The sequence below is a fragment of the Pristis pectinata genome, chromosome 24, assembly GCF_009764475.1.
Source record: "Pristis pectinata isolate sPriPec2 chromosome 24, sPriPec2.1.pri, whole genome shotgun sequence".
Taxonomy (NCBI): Eukaryota; Metazoa; Chordata; class Chondrichthyes; order Rhinopristiformes; family Pristidae; genus Pristis; species Pristis pectinata.
Window position 1 is genome coordinate 18,880,736 of NC_067428.1, and position 19,525 is coordinate 18,900,260.

General features: G+C 42.9%; 1 long non-coding RNA gene across 1 annotated transcript in view; it reads right to left on the bottom strand.

Moving 5' to 3' along the window:
* The window catches only part of LOC127582656 (uncharacterized), a 106,662-nt gene that overhangs the window by 61,330 nt on the left and 25,807 nt on the right, over window positions 1–19,525 (bottom strand). The window lies entirely within an intron of this gene.

The window sequence follows — 19,525 nt, forward strand, 5'->3', positions numbered from 1 at the left end:
TCTAAAAAGATGACCTTCAAAGAGCAAGACTGAGGAGACTTGTCCAAAGTGTTTTGGACATTATTGCTAACAATAAAACACAGATCGAACAGAAGATTGTCCACCTTAGCTGGTACCTCTGGAACTGTACAAGAAGGGCCTGACACCCCTGGCTTTGATTTCCAAATGTCTGCTGAACTAGCTGCTGCAAGTCAGTAGAGATGTGATACCATCAATAGCTTATGGGCTAAAGAAGGGGAAGAAATTCAGCCAAACTTTCCACACATGAGGAAATCATGGTTTTGGACAGTGGGTGAAAATAATAGCGCTTGCACTTCCCATGACTGACACTCACTGCATGGTCATTTCGATGAGAAGAAAATAGTGGAAACCATAAGCTAATTGGAAGCAATGTCTTCTGCCGTAAAAGAGAACACAGAAAACATTTGTAAATAAAAATATGATACTGAGAATTGAGAAATTCTGCCTTGGCATGAAAATGAATTATGAGGCATCCCAACACCACTTAGCGGAGTACAGGGGAAGTGTAGAGCTACATGCTTATTGCTCAGGACTGTGACTTGTGTCAGCTTTGATGGAGATGCCCTTTAACCTTCAGTATCAAATGGAAATCTATTGTGTTCTCAGTGCTGTGTGTGTCTGTAAGTGTGTGCTCTTTCCCCCGCCCTGAGTTTGATGGACAATCCCTTTAACATGGGCTAGCAGATGGTGCTGGTGCACAGTGCATTGTTTTCTACCGGCCTGAATGGGAGGCCAGGGGGGAACAGGTGCAAAGCACCACAGCACTCCGAAACATTACAATGAGATTACTAACAGAATAGAAACCCCGGCAGTCTGTCCCTAGGCACGCGTCTGTCCTCTTATACAATTACAATGACAATCGCTGCACTCTGTATCATCACAAAGGAAGCACCAGCATTCTGTAACATTGGAAGAAATATACAGTCACCCCAACACGCGTCTGCACCCCGCACACTTGGAATATTAAAGTGAGTGTTATACTGACCTAGGAACTCAGGATTATTCTTCTGAAGTCAGATAACATTTCTTTTTAATTTTGCTAATTCTGCAATTACAGTTCATCATATTCCAGGAAAGACTTGCGCTTGTAAGGCCCCTTTATAATCTTGTAAATCACAAAACATTTTACAGTCAATGAAATGTCTTTGAAGTAATGTAATGTAGAGGTTCCCATAAACAATGGGATAAAGACCAGATAGTGATGTTTGTAGAAGTACAAATATTATTCAGGACATCCAGAACTCCCTGGTATATCTTTTCATGGTGCCATAGGATCTTGTAAACCACCTGAGACAGGAGCCTTGGTTTAATGTGTCACTTGGGAGACAGAACCTCTGACAATGCAGCACCCTCTAATATACACTGGGCTGCCCCCAGAACACTCTACGCAAAAAATGTATTTCACTCTGTGTTTCGATGTACATGAGAGTAATAACGATATCTTTATTCCCCAAGCTGATTTCCTTTAATATAAAATATCTCTGAAGTTCTCAGTTTTATATGCTCTTCAACAGCAGGTCACAGTCCACTCCCTTGCTCATGTTTAAGTGTGACCCCAGACAATTAATAATCTTCAGTTCCTGGATAGTGTGCAGTTGGTTGATTCTGGTCCTGGTTCCTTTGTCTGGTTGTTCAGTCTTTGCTGGAAAGTACAGGTGTGCTGATGATGAGACTGATGTTTAGCTGAAATCTAACTCATTGACAAATGGACATCAATACTTGCTAAGTAAAGAAGTGCAAAAAGAAAAGCCATTTCCGTGAAGTGCTGGAAGGTGCCTGGCATGGATGGTACTCAGGAGAAGTGAGATAAAATTAGGAGGAAGTATTGGTAAGAAGTAACTGCACTTACTGATGTAAAAAATTTCCATGACACTATTTGGAAGAAGAACAAATAAATTATCCCAAATGTCCTGGCCAATATCTACCCCTATTTTTGTTCATGTAAAATGAAATCACCTGGGTCATTATCGCATTGCTGTTTGTGGGACCTCGCTGTGCACAAAATGGTTGCCTTGTTTCCTACATTACAATGGCCACAAGTACTTCATTAGCTGTAAAGCAATTTGAGTCAACTTGAGAGAATCATGAAAGGCACTTCGTAAATGCAAGTCTATTTTCCACGTATTGACAAAGTTGTTTACACTCAGGAGATCAGGATCAAATGTCCTGTATTCCTCAGATCTGGATGGTTGCTTTTAAGACATGCTTATGTGGTGATTTCCCTCCCCACTGAAGTTGTATATTTTTTAAGTTATCAGAAACTCTCAGTGAACCTAACTAAAACTCCTGGTCTATCTAGCAGCAATGTGATCGAATGGAGCAGGTTATTTGAGGAAAGTTGCTTTGTTTTGAGGGCAGTGAACCCACGGAATGTGCATTACTGGCAGTGGACAAAATGCCAATTGTTGGAGCGCGGGGCTTGTGTCAGGATCAGCTGGTGTGTGCCTCATCTGTCTGACTCAGTAACAGCTGCTTGAGGGGGTCTTGTTTCTTTATCTGCTATTGAAATCACTGATTGAATGGAAAACAGCAGCAGGCACATGAAGCCTGCCCTTGCTCCGTCAAAATGAATGGAAGCAAGAGAGTGTATGTAATTATTGACAAATCTCTTTCTGCTGCCGATGAAATGAGATTTATTCTGACTATAAAATTTATCTGCAGACTTCTGATGCTTTCACTGCTACTGACAGGTTGGTTGATGGAGTGATGGAGTGCGTGCATGCGTGCGTGTGTGTGTATGCGTGTGTGTGTGTGTGTGTGGAAGAGGAGGGTTCAGGGTGAAGGATGGGCAGGGCAAAGGTCACAGCACCTACAGAGGTCATCTGCAGTACAACCTGCAACCTTGAAACTTGGGGAGACCATCTCAAGTATTTATTTAAAAAGAAATTCCGATTTTCAGCCTCTCCCTTTCCACTAATACCGACTCTGGATGTTTGTGTCCTTGACCCCAGTTATTCTCCAGTGCATGCAAATGTACAAGTATTAAAGTCTAGTAGAGTGTTTAGACACATGCTATCTTTCAAAATGACACTAACTATTAAGCAGACTGGGTTACGTTCCCTAGACTTTGAAAGAATGAGAGGTGTTCTCATTGAAACACAAAATTCTTCAGATCCTTGTAAGAGTAAAAGGTAGAGGTAATGTTTCCCCTGGCTGGGGTATCTAGAGTTAAGGATCCCGGACTCGATATAAGGGATAGGCCATTCAGGACAGAGTTGTGAAGAAATTTCTTCACCCATAGATTTAGAATCTTTGAAAATATCTATCCAAGAAGCTATTTGAGACATCAAGTATATTCAAGACCAATATCAATACATTTTAAATGTAAAGGTAATCAAGGGATATAGAGTTAGTGCTGCTGAGGTAAAAAGTCAAGCATGATCTTATTGAATGGTAGAACAGAATCGAAGGGCCAAATGGGCTACTCCTGTTTCTAGTTCTGACGTTCTGATATTCAAGACTCCGAGTGCCTTCTCAACTGGACATTAAAGATCCTCTGATGCTAATTAAAAGAATAGCAAGAGAGTTCTCTCCAGAGCCTATCTGGTAATTATCACGTTGATGCCTGAGGTGTTATTTCCCCACAACAGTGACTATACTTCAGAAAGTACTTCATAAGTTGTAATGTACTTCAGGACCTCCTAAAGTAATGAAGAGTTATATAAATCCAAGCATTTTTCTTTCTTCAGCATTGAAACAAATTCATCTGGACAATCCTTAAGCATTTTGCCATGAACTATACTGTTGGCCCAGAATTTCACCTCTCTGATGGTAGACCAGATGATATATGGTGCAGGAAGGACCAAGTACAGCAAGGAGGAAGATCCCAGATTTGTTGCTCAGAATATGCTAAGTCAGCTCAACGTCCTCAGGTCACATTTGGCTCCTGGTGTAGGGGAGAGTAAAACTAACGAAAATTCCTGCTCTTGACTGCTATCAGGTAACTCCATCTGGCAGGAATTCTTGTGTGGACTCTAGAGGACAATGAGATTAAACTCTGCTCTGCTGCCTTGACTGTCAAATAACCTAGTGACCCATGTAAAGAACAGACGAGGTGCCAGAAGGCTGTTAAAGAAAATAATTTACATAATTATGGCTGAATGCTCTGGTCCATCCTCACTATCCTAACCAACACCAACAGTGCACCCCCCCCCAGTCACCCACACTCTATTATCAAATACATTTGCAAAATTAGCCATTGCAATATTCCTCTGATGTTGCACTTTCTCCGACCCTGAAGCTGAAATGGAAATTCAGTGAGACCCGGGCTCAGTGCATGACCTTTTGTGTGATCAAGGTCCCTGTTGAATGTAATTAGACCCATTGTGTTTCTCCCTTATTCACCTTGCCATGACTCCTTCCACGTGCCTGTGTCTGGCTAAAAGGACAACAGTCTGTGACTATTCAAAGTGCTTTTTGCTTTATAATTTGGCATGTGACTGGCTTAAACCTGTTAATATGTTCTGTTTCTGTGCCTTTGACGGTACTTAAAGCCTGGGTGAATGACTGACGGCTGCAGCTGTTAACAGTGCAATGTTTCTAGTTTTCCTTTCTTCAGCTGTTTTGTATCTGGGAGACACCAAGATAATCAGTGCACAAGCCAGCCTGTTAAATGTGGAATTGATTTTTCACAACTTTTATATATGCAGAAGCATTTGTTAAGGCTGTGGAAGGTTGTATATCAAGATTACTGTACTATAACTACGATAAAAATATTAACTTCTGAGGAGAACTGAAACTGATTAGTTTCCTCCTTAATATTAACTATCTTGATAGTGAATCAACAGCTGGTTTTACATCACTTCCTGAATCTTATTTCCATTTTGCCTTTACAAAACACCTTTTCCATTCTCAGGGCATTGCAATCAATATAATATTTCACTTCTGTTATGAAAAAGGAGGCCATTTGGTCCATTGACTCTATGCCAGCTCTCAGAGAAACCCCATCTCTTTGCTTTCATATGTCAGTCAGTTCCTGCCACCTGATTCTTCTGCCGCCACACTACACCGGGGTAATTTACAGACGACAATTGTCTTACCAAACAGCACGGCTTTGATATGTGAGAGGAAACCAGAGGACTGGGGGAAACCCATGCCTCTCTTACATAATTATACTGCAGTCAGTTGTTGTAGAGGAAGTCACATGCACTGGATCATCCATCAAACAATAACTGAGAAACATGACCATATAAAAACACCAAACATTATGACAGGAGTAGATCACAAGGCCCCTCGAGTCTTGTCTGTCACTCAACAAGATCACAGCCTAAACTGTGGGCTGACCAGCTCACGTTAACAGTTCTACATGGGATCTTTTCACTTGTGAAAGGCAGATTGGATTTTGGATTAATCAAGGACCCAAAAGACAGCACGCCTTTGATAGCTGCAGTGGAAATGCGATGAAGTTTACAAGAAGAGGTCTTGAACCCACAACCCTATGAATCAGAGGTGGCAGTGTTGTAAAGTGGACAAAGGCTTCCTTGCTACCCTCTACCCCTCTGTTTACACCTCCATTCATTATTTAGGTTCTTTGCCAAGATACAGGCTCATCACTTTCTTCCATTTTTTTTCTGTGTGAGCCAAAGCAACAAGAGTTGGTGTGCTGTTCAACCAATCCAGAACATGTGGGATATCACAAAAGAAGGTGTTGTTACCATTCTACACCAGCACTGTGGTAGCTTCCCGCAGGGGCCAGTGTTGTTCAAACACTGCACATTTAAAACCAAATTAACCTTATTCCTACATATTCAAGTCCTTGTGGAAATAAATAGTGGGTGGAAGGGCAGGGAAGTTTTGGTTTTTGAAAAGCTCTGAAAGGGTGTGCACCAAATAAGCACACTCTCCATTAGACAGACTACAGATTGTCTGCTGGGGACAACCGTATAATTGCACGTTACCTCATTTAAAATCCTGTTCTTCAGGAATAATTTCCCCTGCACAGTTATCTCATATGCAGCTAGTCATAAGGTTAAGCAGGAGCAGTTGGGTAGGAGCGGTCTGCCCACATTTAGCTTGTTTTGCCCTCTTGTTTTGGATGTGGGAATCCTGCTCATGTTGAATGGAAAGTCATGGCCTGATTTGAAACTGAAAGATGCCAGCTCTGGTTCAGTTGATGGAACTTTCACCGCTTGAGCCTGGAACAAAGCCAGACATACATTTATATAGCACCTTTCACAACTTAAGACATCCCACAGTGCTTCACCGCCAATGCAGTGCATGGGAAATACAGTTGCTCTAGTAACGTAGGAAAGGCTTGTGGGTTCATGGCCTGGTCCAGAGAAACTTGAGCACATAAATCTGTTTTTTCTGTACAGTGTTGCACTGTCAGAGGTGTTACCTTTCTGAAGGGATAGCAAACTGAGTCCTCCCTGTCTGTCCTCCCATGGATTTTCAAAGTTCTGGCCTTCATTTATCCTCCCACAAACATCATTTACATGATCACATTGCTACCTTAGGGATCTGCTGTTCACAAATAGGCTGTGACTTTTCTGTAAGCACACACTCTATTACCACAGACTACACATTGTCTGTTAGCTTTTTGAACCATATAAACCTGGCTGATGTTAAGCTCGGCTTGTGGTGGGTCCTAATGCAGCTGACTTCAACCAGGTCAGTAAGAACCTCATTACAGAAGCCAGGAGGACAAATCAGCCAATGTTCCTCATCTAATAATTTTGCTGCTGGAAAACTGTGCAGTTAAGGACAGAGCCTGGTTTGATTCCCTCCTGGCAGTTGAATACCTTAATGCGCAGAGACTGGGGGAGATTAACAAAGGACTAAACTTCTGGAAGTGGATGCTAGCAGTCTGACAGGAGTCAAAGCCATTAGGAGGAATGGAATGGGTGGGGTGATGGTGGTGGGAATTGAAAATGAAGATCTAATCACAGATAGACAAGGGAACCCCAGCTGGTGTGTACAGACTAGGATGTGTAGACGTGTGCCTTGCAGAAAAATACCAATAGCTCTCAAACAAAGAATGATCCAAAGTGGCCATTTCACTACCTTCTGCAGCTCTTCAAGCTGATTACTGGGTGTTTCAGCTGTCGTGGTTGTGTTATTGTGATGCAGATGTGGGCACACGCAGGAGGAGGATGGGGCATGGAGGGGGGTGATGGTGAAATTGTAGACATTGTTATGCAGATGCCGGCACATGCGGGAGAACAAGGGGAGAGAGACCACGGCTGTTGCTATGTGGATATTGGCACATGTCAGAGCACAAAGCTGTGGGGTTCATTGTGATGCAGATATTAAGACACACGCAGCAGATGTCTTCTTGGGCCTTCTGGTGTGTGCGTGAACACACTGTGCAGATATGATACAAGTCACCGCCCAGTACAGCAGGAGCTGATCATTATCATCCTCTCCTGATCTTATATGGTCTGTGTGCTCCATATTAGCATTCTGCAAGCTTGGTCATTAACATTGGTGAACAAATCAATAAAATAACCAGAAGCTGAAGCGACTGAGCTTCGGCAATAATGTTTTAAAATGGTAATGAATATACCAATGCACAGGAGAAAACTGCTAGGGCAAAGCAGTACTAAAAGATGGATATCTCCTTCATAGGCATAACAGCCCAAATGGCTCCAATTTATGTTGCAATCTTTTATGAAAACCAGAAAATATTTATTTCTACATAACAATGACATTAGGTATGTTATTTTGCAAGAAAAATATCTGTGTTTTTAAAGCTGTTGCTATTCAATGATGTCATTGTGAAGCTTGCCAATATAATTTTCTTTAAAGATCAGGCACCAAAAAATTAGGAAGGGTGGAACTGAGCCAAACATGTAGGGCATTCCCAGAACTGGTTTGTCTGCTGGTGGATCAGATGATCTCAGATGCAGCAGGGGACTTCCTCGTGGCCTGTGACAGGAAAGGAGGGAGGATCATTCTGGCTTTGTGGTTAGTGGTGAGTGCACAGTGCACCTTCAAGACGTAAACAACACCAACAACAATCTCAATTTATGTAGTGTCCTAAAAGCAGTAAACTGTCCCCAGGACTTTGACAGAAGTGTTATCAGGGACAGTTTGACACTGAATTGCATAAGGACTTATAAAGAACTCTACCTCTACTCACTCCCTCCATAAAATCTTGGTCAAAGGGGTAGGTTTTAGGGAGGGAATGAGTAGAAGTGCTTTAGGGAGGGAACAAGGACATGGAGGGAGTCAAAAACAAGAATGAGAGTTTTTAAAGTCAGGCTGATGGTGGGATCAGGTGCACACGCCATTGGGCCCAAGCTCAACAATGTTGGTTGTCCCACCTTAAGGAGAGAAAATGACCGGTTGCTTAAGAGCTAAAGGACTGGTACATCAGCAGAACCTGTATCCCAGAAAGAGTCAATGACTTTGTCAAAGATGGTCTTGTCAAAAAAGTCAAAGAGTCATTGACTGAGTCAATGGGAGAGCAGAGACAAAGCTGGAAAGGAGAGCACTGGAAGAGGCAGAGTGAGGTACAGAGTCCAGTTTTATCATACAAAGAATCAGCAGCAATTAGTTAAACTTCTCCATCTGCAAAAACAACTCCCAATGTTCCTTTCAAATGAGCTGATGTTGTTTGCAATGACTGAAAATCCCTGTTATTTTTGGAGAATCGTTGTCGTTGAGCAAGTGCTCTGTCTATGTTCTTGCTGTTTCAGACTGCTTAAAGCTGGGATTTATTGCTATGCAGATCAAGCACATGCCGGCTGTCAGCCACTACTGGATGTCTAAATAGTCCAGAGCAACACTGAGAACAACTGGTTAACTAGAGACTGCACAACATTCAAATAAATCATGCTTGTCCCAAATCTTTATTATTTCCCCACTGCTGCCCAATTGGTAGGAATCCACCCTGCAACAAAATAATCACGCAGAATGGGAAGATAATGTAAAATTAATTTCAATGTAGTAACACTGAGGTGGCATAATTACACCAGATTACACAGGGCAAAGGGCACAGAAACAGGCCTTTCTCTACCCTTAGTGGGTGAAAAAGGGAAACTCCATATACCTTGTAAAATAAAGTTTTAAATGGGATGGCGGCAGACAGGTACTTGGGGTACTAATTCATCAAAAATAATAAAGCAAAGAAAAATCAAGGGATAAAGTGATCAAACAGGAAAGTGAAGTACATGGTCAGTCTTATCGAATGGTTGGGCTACGTCATGGGCTGTTAGGCTCATTCCTGCTTATGGGTTTTATATTCAAAGAACCAGGGTTCCTTTCGAGACGAATAGGTACAGAAATTCTTTCTTAAGCTTAGATAGAACTTGGCTTGATCATGAGAGTACTATATTCAGTTCTACTCTCCATTTTACAAAGGCTTTGCAAGGACTAGAAAGAAGATTTGCATGAGTTTCCGGTCCAAGAGATATCATGAAAGGCTGAACAGGCGGCAGGTTTTCTTCTAGATAAATAGGGGTATTTGATTAAATAGGGGTATTTGCAGTTCAACTGCTGCATTGATATTCAAAGCTTGTCTTATCTAATTTTAGGTGGGCTACATGGATACTTATACACAGGTGTCAGGGCACAATCACCTGTTGTGCCCCTGGGTAGAATGTTTGTTTCTAACCTATTCCCTCACTCAGTTCTGTGAATTAGTTATTTAATAAAAAGTTAAACATATTCTTCTCTGCACATAATATATTTAGCTTACAAAACAAATTAATAACATGGTTCAAGATATTTCAAGGAACTGTTTGAGGACACACCTAATCCTCTGGCAGACAGAGTCCCCACATACCCACTGGGTGCGGTAAAGCAAACCATCAGCAATTCACATTTTAAAAAATACCACACAATAAGGTTGAATCTGAAGCAACCTGTTCACCTGTGCAGCTCACAAATTCCTCCATTCAACCACAAGGCCAGTGTTCAAACCTACGTCTTGACTGTGCCTATTGTCATTCCCTTAATTAGTCACCGTCAAGGCAAATCGATGTGGCACACCACTATTTTTGTCATTAGGCCCTATACGTTTCTATCTTACTCTGTAGTACATTCATGTGTGGGGTACAAGTTAACAAAGCTGACTAGCAGTTGGGGCTGCCTTTGGTGTCTGTGTGCCCAGGTTCAGCAGATGCAAAATCAACTGGAGTTTCTGCTCCTCATACTGAATACTGGGCAAGGTGGAGATTGGGCTGACTGACCTGCTATTGTACAACTGCTGAGGTGAAATATGGTTACTAGACTACAACATCAGAGGGCACCCCATTCTGTGCAAATTAGTTTCTCTAAGCTACCAATTAATATTATTTCTAAAATCAAATTACTCAATATTTTTATGACTGCTGTGCCATCTATTGAGGTGTCTGATCCCTGACATACAGTATATTAAAGTCAGGTTTATATTTGTGGATTATCTAGCTCATACTGTACACCGTCAGCTGTATAGAGAGGACTACGTTGAGAATGATGTTGTAAGCGGTTCTGACCCACAGCGCTCAACCATTTGTGTCACCCTCGCTGTTATATAATCCTGACATTTATTAACATTTCTTTATGTGTATTTATTTTTTGAATGTGGACATTATTGGCAAGGACAGCATTTATAGCCCATCCTTAATTGCCCCATTCTGTTAAACCATTCTGGAGGAGTCAAACAAGTTGCTTCTGGTGTGGAGTCGCACATATGCCAGACTGTGCAAGGATGGGCGATTCCAACACATTAACACCCACCACCCCAACCTCTCATTAGTGATTGTGTTAGATTCTTAGGACTATCGGTCACCATTACTATGACATCTGATTTCTTTAAAATTCCAGATTGGTGACTGAATTTAATTTCCATAGCTGCCTTGGTGGGACTGGAACTTGGAGCTCAGGATTGTTGGTCGAGGTCTCTGGGTTGTGAGCTGCCTGGTGCTGCCTTCTCGCTCCTCAGTTTATCCTGGATTTATTAACATAGTAGTGAATATTAAGTGCAAGGGTTCAGGCTAAGACAAGGGAGATAAATCAGCTGATCTTTGAAATAGTGCCTTAGGATTTTTTGTTTCCACCTGAGAGAGCACCATTTTGTCTTTACATCTCAAATGAAGAAGGACACCAGTAGTGCAGCACCCCTTCAGCACTACACTGAAAGGTCTATCTGCATTTTGGTGCTCAAGTCTTTGAAGCAGGACTTAAATTCACAGCATTCTGACCCCGAGGGTCAGTAGAGTGTAGGCACAAGACACTGCAGATGCTGGAATCTGGAGCAACAAACAATCTTTTGGAGGAACTCAGTGGATTGAGCAGCATCTAGGAGGGGAAAGGAATTGTCAATTTTTTTGGGTCAAAACCCTACATTAGGACTGAGAGTGGAGTGGGAGATAGCTAGTATAAGGAGGAGATTAGGAGTGGTGAGACAGGAGCCCAAAGTGATTGGTGGACTGAGGAAAGTAGTTATCAAATAGTTTTAATAAGTTTTGATCAAAAAGTACATCAAAACATATTGTATACACTCACATGTAAATAGCAAAGAATTGAGGCAGGGAAGAGGTAAACTACTCTAACATCAGCAACAGGTTTCAGGCAAGAACAAGAAAAGTGAATCAGCCTTGGAAAAGAAACATATGTACTGTATCTGTGAATCAAGTTTAAGGAAACCCCCAGGATGAGACAGGTCCCTCACATTTCAACAGTGTAAATCACTCAGAGCTCAAATATAACACGTAAGATCAGTGCCTCTTTTAGCTGTGCTTGCACATTTAAAGATGACAAATCTTCAGCCAACCTCAGTGGCAGGCTCAGCATGAAAGTATGCCTGCACATCCAGTGGGACTGCTAATGCTGTGGGCTCTTTTTTTCATGATGTATTTTGATGAAAGACTATTTTGTTCAAATGCAGTTTAATATACGGATACAATCACTGGCAAAATCATGGCAGGAACATTGGAAGAGAACAAATGAGCATGTCCCATACATGGCAATGCTCATAAGCATACAGGTCCCACTTGACATGCAAGCTTTACTCACATGCATGTCTGACCATGTTTATGATTCACTCACATCCATATCTATGGCCATCCATACACGTTCCACTCTCCATACATTCTCCACTCATACACGTTACACTGTGTTCTTATACAGCAGAGGAGATGAGGCCTAGGGCAGGTTAGCCATGATCATATTGAATAGTGGAGTAGGACTGAGGGGCCAAATGGCCTACTCCTGCTCCTGTTCTCTTATTGTTCTTATACCAAACACGCACACACCCACCACCCATGCCTTAACCAGATTCATGTCCCACCATGTTTGGTTCTCACCCACGTCCCATCCAGAATCCTACAGTTACTGCTGAACAACACCATACAATTCAATGGTTCATAGCCATTGATGAATTCTGCCTATTTTAAAATGTCCGCCTCTATGAAGGACATTGGCAACAATAAGTCTGCCAGAAATGCATCTCACTCCTCCTTCACCTGTTCCCTTCTCTCATCACATACTGTTTTCTTATTAAACATTACTCTTCATCTTCTTCTTTTGATCTTTTCTTGCATTTCTCTATCAGTGTTTGATGTCTCTCTCACTTCCATGTTGTCTCCCAGCCTCTCACTTTTACCTTCCACTTCTTGATTCCACTCACTCTTTTATTTCTCATTTCCTATGTTTCCTTCCCTTCCTTATCTATTTCCTTCATCTCCTATCATTTTACTGTTAACTTACTCTCTCTTTTTCCCTTTAGCCTCTCTGCAATGTTGGGGCTCCTGCATGAGGAGACCTTGTGAAGAGGATGAAGGAGCTAAGTAGATCACTAGTCATTTTCCCTCAATGTCAGCAAAACAAAAGAGAAACCAGCTTCCCCTCCATGGACTCTGTCTTTACCTCTTGCTGCCTTGGTGAAGCAACCAGCGTAATCAAAGACCCCACCCACCCGGATCATTCTCTCTTCTCTCCTCTCCCATCAGGCAGAAGATACAGGAGCCTGAGGGTGCATACCACCAGGCTCAAGGACAGCTTCTATCCCACTGTGATAAGACTATTGAACGGTTCCCTTACACGATGAGATGGACTCTTGACCTCACAATCTGCCTTGTTATGACCTTGCACCTTATTGTCTACCTGCACTGCACTTCTCTGTAGCTGTGTCACTTTACTCTGTATTCTGTTATTGTTTTTACCCTGTACTACCTCAATGCACTGTGTAATGAATTGATCTGTATAAACTGTGTGCAAGACAAGTTTTTCACTGTACCTCGGTACAAGTGACAATAAAGACAATAAAATTAAACCAATAAAGACTTGTAGAAAAGCAAAATCATTGGGCCAGGCTTACTTCTCCATTTCCCACCAAAGTCATTATTTCATGCACACTGTGTTGCTCCATCCACTTGCATACGCCTGTCTTTCATGTACCTGCCTGACCCACATACAAAACTCATCCATTACCTTACCCCACCAATATGTAGGTACCATCCAATAAGTGCCACAAGCATGTACATATCCCATCAATACCTATACAACATTCAAACACATGTTCTATCTATGTGCATGCTTACTAAGTATTTATAGGGACAGTCGCAATCTTTCTGGTGGAGGCTTAATCAGAGTCATTTATTTTGCTTGACTTCTCTTTCTCCTTAAATCCATTGATTTCACAGGAACTGAATTTGAACAGGTAGTACAATGCACAGCCATGACCTAAAAGGGCATTCAGTGCTAGCAACCAAAGTTCAAATTTCTATCCTTTATTCTTGGATGGAAGTTCTTGAAGACCAAGAGAACATTCAGGCAGGGACTGATAGGTAGCAGGTAGCATTCACACCACGAAAGTGTTAGGCAATGACCATGGCTATCAGAACAGGTCAGAGGTTTGATATTCTGTGGCAAATGTTTCACCTCCTGACATGTCAAAACCTTTCCACCATCAACAAGCCACAGTCAGAAGTGCAATGGAATTCTATCCATTGTCTGGATGAGGGCAGTTACAACATCCAAGAAGCTTGACACCAATCAGGATAAAGCAGCCTGCTTGACTGGTATCCCATTCACTGCTATGAAAACATGGCCTCGGTGTGTGCCATCACAAAATGTACACCTGGACTATTCTCCCTCTACCATCCATAAGGACAAAGGCAGCAGGGGCATGTGACTGCCGACTCAATTTGCTCCTGGTTAGTACTTGATCACAGCCATGCCATCAACACATCAGGAATAAAATGAAGACTCCTGACACTGAACACAGGAAGGGTTTCCAGAGTTTCAAGTAGGGTTTGGATACACCGCAGCAAGCAATCAGAGTCACTTCTGATTACTCACCTGCTTCACTAAATTTGCACATTCCCAAATTCTGGGAGAGCACACAAGGGCTTCAGATCATTAAGGATACACAGCATAGTGATTACACTGCTGGATGAGTAATCCAGAGGCCTTGACCAATAAACCAGAGACATGAGATCGGATCCCTTCCATCCCTGAAATCAGTGGGGAATTACAATTCTGTTATTTAATTAAATAAATCCAGAATAAAAGCTGCAATGATGACCATGAAGCCAATTTGTCATAAAATTCCATACAATAAATGGCCTATAAGTAATGAAATCTGCTGCCCTTATCCATTTTAATCTATTTTAAGGTGATCATATTTTCTAATCCAGATCTAGGGTCGCAAATAAAACTTGCACTCACCAGCAGAATCCCTGATACTGACATCATAAAAATAGCTCTGGTTGCTGGCTGTATTTCTCTGATGGATGTTTTAATATTGTCGGTCAGTTTGCTTAGAAGTTAGGACTAGGCAGAGTGGGAAGGTAGAGAGAGGAGGCGAAGAGAGAAGAAGTGGCAAAGAGAGAGTGCTGGCCCATGTCAGTGGCCTGAGAATGCGCAGTAGATCCAAATGAGCTCTCTCTCTCTCTCTCTCTCTCCACTCTCTCCCCTCCCTCTGTCCTCTTTCTTTCTCTCTGTCTGTCTGTCTGTCTCTCTTTCTCTCACACACACACACACTCCGTCTCCTTCCCCTGTCCCTCCAAATAATCATAAATCCCCTGTTTGTTTGAAGATTCCCTCCCTCTTGTTGCATGGGTTTATCATAATAAAAAGATAGATTCAGAACAGATCCAGCAGCTTGAAGCCGACCCTCCACGAGGCTGTGCAGGCTATCAGCAGCAGCAGAGTTGAATTCCACCCTAGTTTGTGAACTATATCCCTTACACCGACATTACTGTCAAACCAGGACACAGACCCTGATTCAATGAGGGGTGAAGAAGAGCATGCTCAGCAATAGCAGGCATTCCAAAGAGTAAGATGGCAACCTATTGGAAAAAACAATAGGACTACATACATGTTAGGAGGGGAAGGAGCAAGCCACTGTTCTGCAATCCTACAACTCAAAGCATTGCAGTGCTGTTATGTCCAGTTGTGAAGGTGGTGGAATTAAGACAGATGCTGAAATAAGGAGGCTCTGTAGAGATGAGTGTAGAAGACAAGACTGAAGCATCTTCAACAACTTTCGGCCACGCCATTGCACCACTCAATCATCAGCAAAGTGATGGAAGAGATGGCAGTGCTATTTAAGCAACACTTACTTACCAATATACTCCTCAAAAAAACAGGGCCAGTAAGCTCAAGATGTTATTGCATCCTTGCCAAACAGAAACAGTGAGCTTAATTTTGAGGCTCTGACACCTACGCTGAGTATAACACCAAGCAGTCCTAATAAAACTTAAGTGAATGAGAATCAAAGACTCTCCATTGGCTGTATCATACCTCACGGGTAGATGGTTGTTGGAGGTGAATCATCCTAGCCCCAGGACATCACTGCAGGAGCTCCTTGGCACAATGCCCTAGGCCCAACCATCTTCATCAAGCCATCCATCATTAGGTAAGAAATAGGGGAGTCTGCTGATCTTGCACAATAATCCCCTATCATCATCATCCCAGGAGCTCAGTATTGGCCAAAAACTTAAATAGGCCAACCTCATGAATACTGTGGATGCAAGGACAGACCAGAGATTATGCTGTTCAGTCCAGAATTCACCACTGGCACACTGTGGCTGTAGTGTGTACTGTCATACATCGCAGTGCAATAACTTGCCAAGGTCTCTGTAATAGCACCTCCCAAACTTACAGCCTTCATCTCCCAGAATCTCTCTTCTCCCCCCGCCCATCAGACAGAAGATACAAAAGCTTGAAAGCATGTAGCACCAGGCTCAAGGACAGCTTCTATCCCACTGCAGGGATAGACTATTGAACAGTCGCCGTGCACAATAAGTTGGAGTCTTGACCTCACAATCTACCTCATCATGGCCTTGCACCTTATTGTCTGCCTGAACTGCACTTTCTCTGTAACTGTAACTCTTTATTCAGCATTCTGTTATTGATTTTCCCTTGTACTACCTCAATGTACTGATGTGATGAAATGATCTGTATGGATGGCACGCAAAGCAAAGTTTTTCACTGTACCTCAATACATGTGACAATAATAAACCAATTTACTAGAAGGACAAGGGCAGCAGGTGAATAGAATGACACTAACTACAAGTAACTCTCTTAGTCATCATCCTCATTTGGAAATATTACAGATCCTTCATCATCACAATTTTAAAACTTGGGAGTATCTTCACAACATGGACTCAAACAGTCCAAGAAGGTAGTTTAGCATTAAAGGGTAATTAAAGACTGTCAATATAGTTAGCACATCCAATGATTAACGAATGATTTAAAATAAATGATAACATCCTTTGAACTTGGACTGACCTCATATTTTTAGGTCCAGTAAGGAGATGCTGTACAGTCAGGCTTATTAAATTCTCAGCTGTGTGACGAAGGTATGCAAACCAGAAAAGAGGTCAGGGTTGCAAAGAGGCCAGGAGTTATAACTTCAGAGCAATGTAAGCCTTAACACAGCTGTTGGATAGGAAGAACGAGGAACTATAATAATTTGATGGGCAGTGTAGGGAATGAGCTGACAGTGAGAGAAGAAAATCAAAAGCAAGTAGATGTATATATAGAGAGAGAAAGAGAGAGCCTCAGGACATTTCAAGTCAGTCAACAAAATATTTTTGAAGCACTGTAACTTGTAAAGTGAGAAGAGCTGGATTCAACAGCGCACAGCTTCATGATAATAATTCGATAATCTGTTGATTGAGAGATAAATATTGACAGGTTTGTTGGAAGGTTTCCCCTGTGTTCATGTGGTAGCACCTTAGGACTTTTTCTATTCACTTAAGAGGTTAGATGAAACCTTGGTTTAACATCTCAAGTAAAAGAAGACATCTCAGACAATGGATCACTCCTCCTCTGGAGTGACAGTCAAGATTACACAGTCAAATCAACAAGCTTCAGAGTCTAACATGTTGACCCAGATACTGCAGGCATGCAGCAATCGTTTTCTCACTAAATTGCTAAAAAGCAAAAAACTGCCGATTCTGGAAACCTGAAATAAAAACAGAAAATGTTGGAACTACTCAGAAGGACCAGTGGGATCTGTGGAGAGAGAATCAGTTCACATTTTGGGTCCACAACCTTTCATCATAACAAAGAAAAATAGAAAACAATCTTTAAGCTGCAGAGAAAGTTGTTGGGGGGTGGGGGAAGGGGGCGTTGCAGAGTACAGAGGAAATGTAAATGTCTGCGACCAAAAGTAATTGACCTAAAACGTGTACTTTGTTTGTCTCTCCTGACCGGCAGAGTACACTGCTACCTCCTGGAGCGCTGATTCATCACGATGCTTTTGGTCCTCCAACTGAACACTCACAGGTATGTATCTCACTGGTTTTAAAGGACATCTGCTCGGTCTGTGTGCTGTGTGCCTGGAAGATGGTGCAAACACCAGGCACTCCCTGGGTAATGAATCACTGCACAGCTGTGAGGGCTGGTGTTGGGTGTTTGGGACAAGTGGTGCAGCCATTCTCAGTGCTGAGATGTGGGGCTCAGTGTTGTACTCTATGGGGCACGGTGAGTGCAACCATTGCCGGGGACTGGCTGCACCTGCTCCATAGCAGGGATTGAGCTGAGTGAGAGGAGAGAGATAGCAAAAGCAAATAGAGCCTCAGGATATTTCAAAGACATGCACAGTCAACAAAATATTTCTTAAGCGTGTCACTATGTAAAGTCAGAAGAGCACGACATAGAGCAAACTGCATATCATGCAGACTCTGTGGTGTCCTTCACCACCTCCTGTTGGATGTGATGGAAGCTGCTTGTCTCCCACTCTGTTTGGCTGCACTGCTCTCCCCAGCCCAGAGATTTCTTCATGGTTACAAGCACAATGATGGCCACTGGCCAGAGAGCTTCCAGAAAGTGGTAGTGAGACTGTGGGATGTGGGTAGTGTGTCCACACACTGAGCAGGTGCTGCCTGTCCCTCACTACGCCAGCCCAGGGGCAGGCATGAGCCCCATATCTGAGAGTTGAGTGGCTGCACCACTCACCCTTTGCCAGTCCGCACTAGGTACCCACTCCACACTGAGCTGTTAGTGATTTGTTACTACAAGAGTGCTGGTGGCGGGCAGGGATTTACAGCGGGCGGGGATTTACACCATTCAGTGCTGACAGTAACCCATTTGATTACATAATACTAAATGACCTCTTTTAACATTGATCTCATTAACACTCTCGTTCCTGGGAATGCAACCTAAGCACTAAGCAAGGGACCAGTGTGTTTCCAACATTTTCTGTTTTTATATCAGATTTCTTACATCTGCTGCAAGTAAGTTTTTTATTGCACCTGTGCATACCTGTACTTGTGCTATGACAATAAACTCGACTTGACTTTGATTTCCATGCTCCTCAGTGCATAATGCCGCTCCTTGCAACCAGACTGCCGCTGGGAGATCTCCGTCAAGTAGATGAGGAGCAAAATCAGAACTCCCAATGCACATTAAGAATAAGAATTAGGAATGATGACTTTCATTTTGTCTCCCTAGGAAATTAGTGCACGTTGGGGAAAGATCTCTCTGGCCTCGAACTATGGATATGGTGGGTTAGGTCTCGGCCTGCATGCATGGTACAGAATGGGAGCCGTGGGATACTGTAGGACAGGGACACTCGGGATACAGTGGGGTGATTCCCTGAGCAAACTGTCCAAACCATCTGGCAGAACACCTCATCGCCAGTTCTCACCAACAGGCACCAAGACCTCGTCTGGCTGGCAGTGAGAGGGGCCCTCCCCATCAGAGCATTCCTGTACAGACGATGTATCATCCCCAGTGTATTTTTTTAAATTTTATTTACAGCGTGGTAACAGGCCCTTCCGGCCCAACGAGTCTGCGCTGCCCATCTTAAACCCAAATTAACCTACCCGTACGGCTTTGGAATGTGGGAGGAAACTGGAGCACCCGGAGGAAACCCACGCAGACACGGGAGGACATTCAAACTCCTTACAGACAGCAACGGGAATCAAACCCCAATCGCTGGCGCTGTAATAGCGTCGCGCTAACCGCTACGCTACCGTGCTGCCCTTGGGATGGCTGTGGTGGGGAATAGACCGCCACCCACCTCTTAGCAGACTGTGGGTTTGCAAAGATGGTGTGGAGACAGATGCAAGGGTCCGTGTCCCAGTTAATCCACAGCAGCTGCGTAAGAGGACTCTCTGATCTA